Raw genomic sequence first — 7,463 nt, forward strand, 5'->3', positions numbered from 1 at the left:
CTTGTATTTAAACACAGAGATATTCAGGGCTGAGAGAAGTCTCAAGACAGGTAGGTCTGCAGGTGATGCCTGGTCTGGACCCTGCTTTGCCCAGCTCTGTTGCTGACCTGCTTCCTCACTGGTAAGCTGCTGATTTTGTGAGATAGAAAGTAGATATGACAATAGAATAAATAAAACTAGAAAAGGCTCAGAAGGCATAACAGGTCTCAGACTTGAAGGGGATTGAAGCTATGTGCAACTGTGGAGCAGAATATATTAAAAACACACAAATTATCAACCTCAAGAATATCATGTTTGTGTTGTAGATTTTTCATGCTACAGCAGACACACACCCACACACAGGCACACACACACACACACACACACACACACACACACACTCACACACACCTGTTTTCACTACTGTTGCAGAAATCTCTTAGCACATTTTCATTTCCACACCACAGCAATGAACTTAAAACACCTCATATTGAGAGGTGTGAAGCTAGGTGGAGGATTATTAAGTGAAGCATCACTGTCAAGCAAGCCTAGTGATTAATTATCACACATTTCTTCACTTTACATGTGCTCGTAAGAATCACAATCAGTCATAGTAAAACTATACCTAGTTAGAATTGAAATGCACATGTTTCTTTATGTAAGATAACTTGATGTAACAGCTGAGGTGTTCTTGAGCCCAAATCTGACAATTCCAGAGGGAGGCAGGAGCAGGGCAGATTCTCCCTCAGCAGATGAGGTAGTTTGGGGCCTTAACCTGGACAATGGTGGCTTTTGGAAAATACCAGTGCAAAATGGCCATTGTTTCAGTGAGATGAAAGAGGAGTCTCAGTGAAGTACTCTGAATATTTAATAAGTTAGGAATTGCATTTGCATTTCATTTTCAACATTTCAAAATCCAATTGATTTAAACTTCAGGTGCAGAAAGTGATATTAGAAAACAAGGACACAAATGCCTTGGTAAAAATTTACCTAAACTATAAAAAAGGCAATGAATGAAATACCAATAAAAGTGAAGAAAGAAAAAAAATCACATAGAAGAAGAAAGGATGGTAAACAATATTAAATTCTTTTAATTGGGGATTTGTGTTGTTTATATAATAATCCAAGGCTAAGCATGAAGGCTAAAATATCAAATAAGCTAAAACATATTTAAATATAGGTATAAGCTCAAAGGTTAATTCCTATTATCAGGGAATGAGTACTATTAACTTTAGAAAAATAAACTACATAAATTTAAATAGAATCATAAATATTTTATTTTAGTGAGGAAGAATTCCCAGATGATCCTGAATACAAAATAATAGATTTGTAATGAAAATGTAAATCACATGCCCACGAGGGCCTTACCATCTTAGTTCTGAATTACAGAGAGGAGATACAGAGGTTATTTATTGGTGGTGTGATGAGTTAGGTAAAAATCAGCCCTGCACGTGGGGCAGGGGGAGGGCATCTCCCATCCCTGCTTGGAAGCTCTGTCATTATAGATTTTGGAAAGAGATGGGTTGCTCTCATAAAAAATGCACTCATGGCAAGAATGGAGGAATTATTTACACCGATATTTTTCTCAGTGTTTAGATAAGAAAAACATGAATAGAAAATACATCCAAAATATGATTAAAATCATTACACAAAGTCTGGCACTAAGGTCAAGTAGTATGAAGCTCTGAATCACACTCAAGGATTGACACTTATGAAGGAGTTTAAAGACATGAGGCTGCATGCACAACTGTAATGCTCCTGGACTTGGGATTCTAATCCATATCTGGCATCCTTTATGAAAAACAGTTACGTATATTTACAAATCACATCTAATAAAATGTATTATGAAAATAAGAAATCAAACCTCTATAGTAAATATTTTATTGAAGTTACAGTGGGATTACAGTTGATTTTATTGCTTCTTTTTAATGTATCTTTATTTGTAGTATTCACAAAATTCATTTATAAAGAAAGCATATAATCTTTTACAAATATAATTCAATACATTTTTTTAAAAGTAAACACATAATATCACTGACCTCAACTTACTTTTCCCTTTTGTATGAAGAACCAGAACCTGTTGAAGTCATTTCAAAAGTCAAATCCCAGTGCATAATCTGCAAGCTCTAGTCCAGTGCCAGAGTCCAGTGCCAGAGTCAGCATAAGTAAGTGGTCACGTGAGACTCAGGGGATGGGGCACCCGGAGGAGGGGGAACTCCTAACATAACACAGTGCAGGTCAGTCCTGAGACGTGGTGGGCACCCCAGGAGAGGGGTGAGTTCAGCTGCAGGCCTGTGGCCTCTGCTCCTGCACCCTTGCCCTCCTTGCTGGGCTCTCAGGCTGTGCCCTGTTCAGTGCTTGGCTTCCAGTCCTTATGGCAGCAGCCATCTCCACTTCTAGCCCCCTTCACCACCATCTGCAGTTATGACAGCCAGCCTTGTTTGCTTTTGTAGAACACATTGTTTCAAAAAATGGGACGCTTATGATTTATTTGTTCATCAATGTACTTACTTTCTCCATGGGTTTCTGAGCTGCACCAAAGCAAGAATTTCATCTCTTGTTCGCAGTATGTCCACCGATCAGAGCAAAGCACCTGGCTCATGAGAATCAATTACTGAAGAACAGTGATAGGTTTCTAGAATGTTCCATAAGATTTTACACTATTTGGCCACATTCAAAGGCTAATTTCCAAATGAACAACTACAATTCCCTTTCACCTAACACAAGTTTTATGTCCTCTGCCTCTCACGTTCCTGATTTCTTTGGAAGATTTCTACATTTCTGGGAAGACAAAAAAAAAAAAAATCAGTATTCTGGTGCTAAGTTCTGTGACCTAGTTAGTTTATTTAACCAATGCCTCTGCCAAACCTTTTCCACCTTGCCAAGTAGAAAAATTTCTCTCTCTCTCTCTCTCTCTCTCTCTCTCTCTCTCTCTCTCTCTCTCTGTTTTGGTACTGGGGATTGGACCCAAGAGCACTTAACCACTGAACCACATATCCAGCTCTTTTTTATTTTTTGTTTGGAGACAGGGACTCACTGAGTTGCTTAACCCTCAAGAAATAGCCAAGGCTGGATTTGAAGTCACCTGAGCTCCCTGCACCAGGTCTATCTCTATTTTTCAGGAATGGTAATTTCTTGATATTTATACGTTATTCCTAGTTGGTTTTTGAGGATTACGATGATGGACATGTATAGGGTAGAATCAAACAGCAGTTATAGTGATTTCAGTTTCACCAGTTCTGGGAATGTCAGCACTTGTTTCTGGAAGGAACCTGTCGCCCCCTTTCTTCTGGAACAGAATCCTCTATGGCAATGGTTGTTGTAGCCATTCATCAGGTAAGAACAGTAATGGGGTTGCTATGCTTGGTTCTATAATCTAAGTTGCTTAAGGCCAAGGAAGTGGTGCCCAACCCACTTTACACTCCTTAAACATTGGTATCTCTTCTATGCCCAGGTACTGCTTCAATCACTCAGAGAACGGTATTGAAGATTACACTGGGGGCACAGGACTATTGGTTCTGGGATAATCTATAGCCCATGCATTTCTATTAATATCACCAAATAATGCTAAATAATATCTGCTTCTTTTGGAGGAAAACATAGATAAATGAAAGATAAGCTTTTTCCACTTTTAATTCCATGTGTAAGCATGGCTGAGTGTATAATCTGGAAGGAGTGTGTAAGTATTCTAAGGTAACCATGTAAGGTTTTCATCTGGGAATGCAGGGCCTGCAGATTTTACAGAACAGTTACAAGAAGTGTTGGAAAACCACCTTTAAACAGACATTTATAAGAAAGTCATTGCATCCAATTATCCTCTCCAAATAAATGGCAGTAGAGTCTTTCTCCAAATTTCATACACAAAATTTTGCTTACCATTATGTTCGAGCCCCGATGCCAAAAACCACAGGGAGGATCAACCAGAGCTTCCCTGTGGGCTTCGTCCTGCTCGGGATCTCTGAGTGGCCCCAGCTGGAAAGGATGCTCTTCTGGGTTGTGATCTTCTTGTTCTCCGTGACCATCCTCGGCAACTCCAGCATCGTCCTGCTGTCCTGCATGGACCCCCATCTCCACACCCCCATGTACTTCTTTCTTGGCAATCTTTCCTTCTTGGATCTCTGCTTAACCACAGCCTCTGTGCCCCAGATGTTGTCTCACCTGTGGGGGGCAGACAAGAGCATCACCTACACAGGGTGTGTCATCCAGCTGAGTGTGTTCCTCTGTGTTGGAGCGACAGAAGGCGTGCTGCTGGTGGAGATGGCCTTTGACCGCTACATTGCTGTCTGCCAGCCCCTGCGCTACACTGTCCTCATGCACCGTCCACTCTGTTGGAAGCTGGTTTTCCTAGCCTGGCTGTCTGGTCTGATAGTGTCTCTGTTCCAATCTTTCACCACCTTCCAGTTGCCCTTCTGCCCCCATCACCTCCTGGATGGCTTTCTGTGTGAGGTGCCTGTCCTCATGCGCCTTGCCTGTGGAGACACCACTGCCAATGAGTGGCAGATGACCATCACAGCTGTCATCTTCACCATGGTCCCTGTGGGGCTGATCCTGGCTTCCTATGGCTGCATAGCTCAGGCTGTGAGGAGCATAAAGTCAGAGGAAGGAAGGAAGAAAGCCATTTCCACCTGCTCCTCTCACCTCCTCGTGGTCTTCATGTTTTATGGGACAGTGGCCATGGTGTACACTGACCCTAAGAGCAACTTTCTTCAAAGAATGGCAAGTTTTTTACCTTCTTCTACACTGTGGTCACACCCTTGTTGAACCCTCTCATCTACACCCTGAGGAACCAAGAGGTACAGGACGCTTGGCTGAGACAGCTGGGAAAGTGGGTGAGCCCAAGGAAAAGCAAATAGTGGAGGATTTGAATCAAAAAGGAAGCTTATTAATGACATGCACACAGTCTCCTAAACAGAATCTCTCTGCAAAAGAGGTGTAAACCCTTTTGCAAACATACTATTTATATGTTAAACTACAATTGATCACACCATTTCTGTTTATTGTGACAAAACTGTGGATGTTTAGTAAGAGCTATTAAGTTTAAGGCTATATATTGTTTGCATTGGGTGCTGTTGATATTGATCTTCTTCTTAAAGGTGAGATATTGAAGACTTTAGGGGACAATATAAGTCTATAGGGTAGAAACTGTGCTGCCTCAGATCCACAGTATGAGAAGCCACATGAACAACATGAAAAAACAAGGGAACAAAGTGCCCCAGAGAAAGAAAGATGCTAGAACAATAGAATCCATTGACGAAACAGTGGAAGAAATATCAGAGAAGTTCAGAATGTGTGTAGTTAAGCTGATCTGTCACATAAAGTATGATGGAAAGAGTGAAATCAGAGGCAAATTTTAGGAGGTAAAATATAACTTCAATAAATACAGATTATGAAATGAAATCAAACAGAAATTCTATAATCTCTTGGGCTGGGGATGTGGCTCAAGTGGTAGCGTGCTCGCCTGGCATGCATGTGGCCCGGGTTCGATCCTCAGCACCACATACAAACAAAGATGTTGTGTCTGCCAAAAACTAAAAAAATATATGTTAAAAAATTCAAAAAAAAAAAAAAGAAAATTCTATAATCTTGAATGCTGAGAGCCACAGCCAAGTTGGAAGGATGCATGGCATTTTTGCCAGAAGGGAGTGGTTGAGAGGTGATGCCAGCGAGCCATTGAGATGATGATGGTTATGTTAAGCTGTGTATTCAATTGTATATTAGACCCCTGATGTTTGCCTCTGGCACCCGCTACCTTGGAGTTCTTGCAGGGATGTCTGGGGAGTTCACATTGGTTGGAGAAGTTCCTGGGGAGGGATTTCTGGTTGGTGGTGTTCCTGGAAGGGCCCTGTGGGTGGCATTCATGGGCATTTGGGCAATAAAGGAGTTCCTGTTTTGAACCTACAAGTGCCTCATGGCGGCTCGGTTATTTTGTGCCCAGCCAGACTGCGGCACTTGAAAATAAAGTTGACCACAAAGAGATGATGGTAAGAAACCACAAACCAAAATTCCAAGAATTATGGGACAATATGAAAAAACAAAATGTAAGATTTATCAGTATAGAAGAAGGCACAGATATACAAGTCAAAGGAATGCATGATCTTTTCAGTGAAATAATACAGAAAATTTCCTCAAACTGAGAAATGAAATGGAAAGTAAAATACAAGAGTCTTTCAGGATCCCCAAACGAACAAAATTACAACAGACCTACATGAATGCACAAATGCCTAACACAGAGAATTAGGATAAAATTTTAATAGCCACAAGAGAAAATTATGAGATTACCTATGGGGAAACTATTTTGGATCTCATTTAATTTCTCAACCCACACCCTCAATGCTAGGAGCTCCTGGAACAACATATACCAACTCCAAAAGAAAATGGATGCCAGCAAGAATCTTATATCCAAAACAATTAAGCTTCAGATGTGAAGATAAAATAAAAACTGCCCATGATAAACAAAAGTTAAAATAATACACAACTAGAAAGCCTGCACTACAGAATATTCTCAGCAAAATATACCATGAGGATGAAATAAAAAAAGTGAAAACCAGCATAGGGCAGAAATACACTAAAGAAAATGCCAATCAAAGGAGAAACTAAATCAAGTTAAAAACTGATAATATGTTGTTCCAGGATATCCTGCCTTTGAGGATCTGGGTTGAAAAATCTGCTGTGATCTGAATTGGTCTTCCTTATATGTAATTTCATTTTTTTCTCTTGTGGCCTCTAAAATTCTATCCTTATTCTGTAGGCTGGGCATTTTCATTGTAATGTTTCTTGGTGTAGATATATTGTAATTTTGTACATTTGGCCTCTTGTATTTGATTTTCTAATTCATTTTTATGCTTGGGAAATTTTCTGCTATTATTTCTTTGAAGAGATTGTGCATTCCTTTGATTTGAATCTCTGAACCTTCCTCTCTCTCAATAAATCTTAAATTTGGTCTTTTGATGGTATCTCATAATTCTTGAGTATTCTGTTCATGTTTTTTTTTTTACCATCTTCACTGTGAGGCCAATTTTCAAGATTGTATATTTTTTCTTTATTTTCTGAGGTTCTGTCTTCCAAGTGATCTAGTCTGTTGTTGATGCTCTCTATTGTGTTTTTTATTTGGCTTATTGTTGCTTTCATTTCAAAACTTTCTGTTTGTTTGTTTGTTTTTCAGAATCTCTATCTCTTTCTTGAAGTAATCTCTTGCTACCTGTATTTGCTCTCTTATCTCTTTGTTGGTGTGATTGATGGTTGCATGTATTTTCTCTCTTATCTCTTTGTTGGAGTGATCAATTTTTGCCTGTAACTGCTCACTTAAGTTGTTCTTTAATTCCCAGATCATTTTAGTTATGTATATTCCAAACTCCTTCTCTGATACATCATCTATGGTGCTATCTATGGATTCTATTATTGTAGTATCTTGGTTTGTTGGGGCACTTTCCTCCCTTGTGTTTTCATGATGTCTATGTGACTTCCTCTCTTGCAGCGTAGATCTG

General features: G+C 39.7%; 1 pseudogene; it reads left to right on the forward strand.

The window, feature by feature from the left end:
• The first annotated feature begins 3,873 nt into the window (after positions 1–3,873).
• Positions 3,874–4,832, forward strand: LOC143639852 (olfactory receptor 2H1-like; annotated as a pseudogene).
• The last annotated feature ends 2,631 nt before the right edge of the window (positions 4,833–7,463 follow it).

The sequence above is a fragment of the Callospermophilus lateralis genome (genome assembly GCF_048772815.1).
Source record: "Callospermophilus lateralis isolate mCalLat2 chromosome 5 unlocalized genomic scaffold, mCalLat2.hap1 SUPER_5_unloc_2, whole genome shotgun sequence".
Classification (NCBI taxonomy): domain Eukaryota; kingdom Metazoa; phylum Chordata; class Mammalia; order Rodentia; family Sciuridae; genus Callospermophilus; species Callospermophilus lateralis.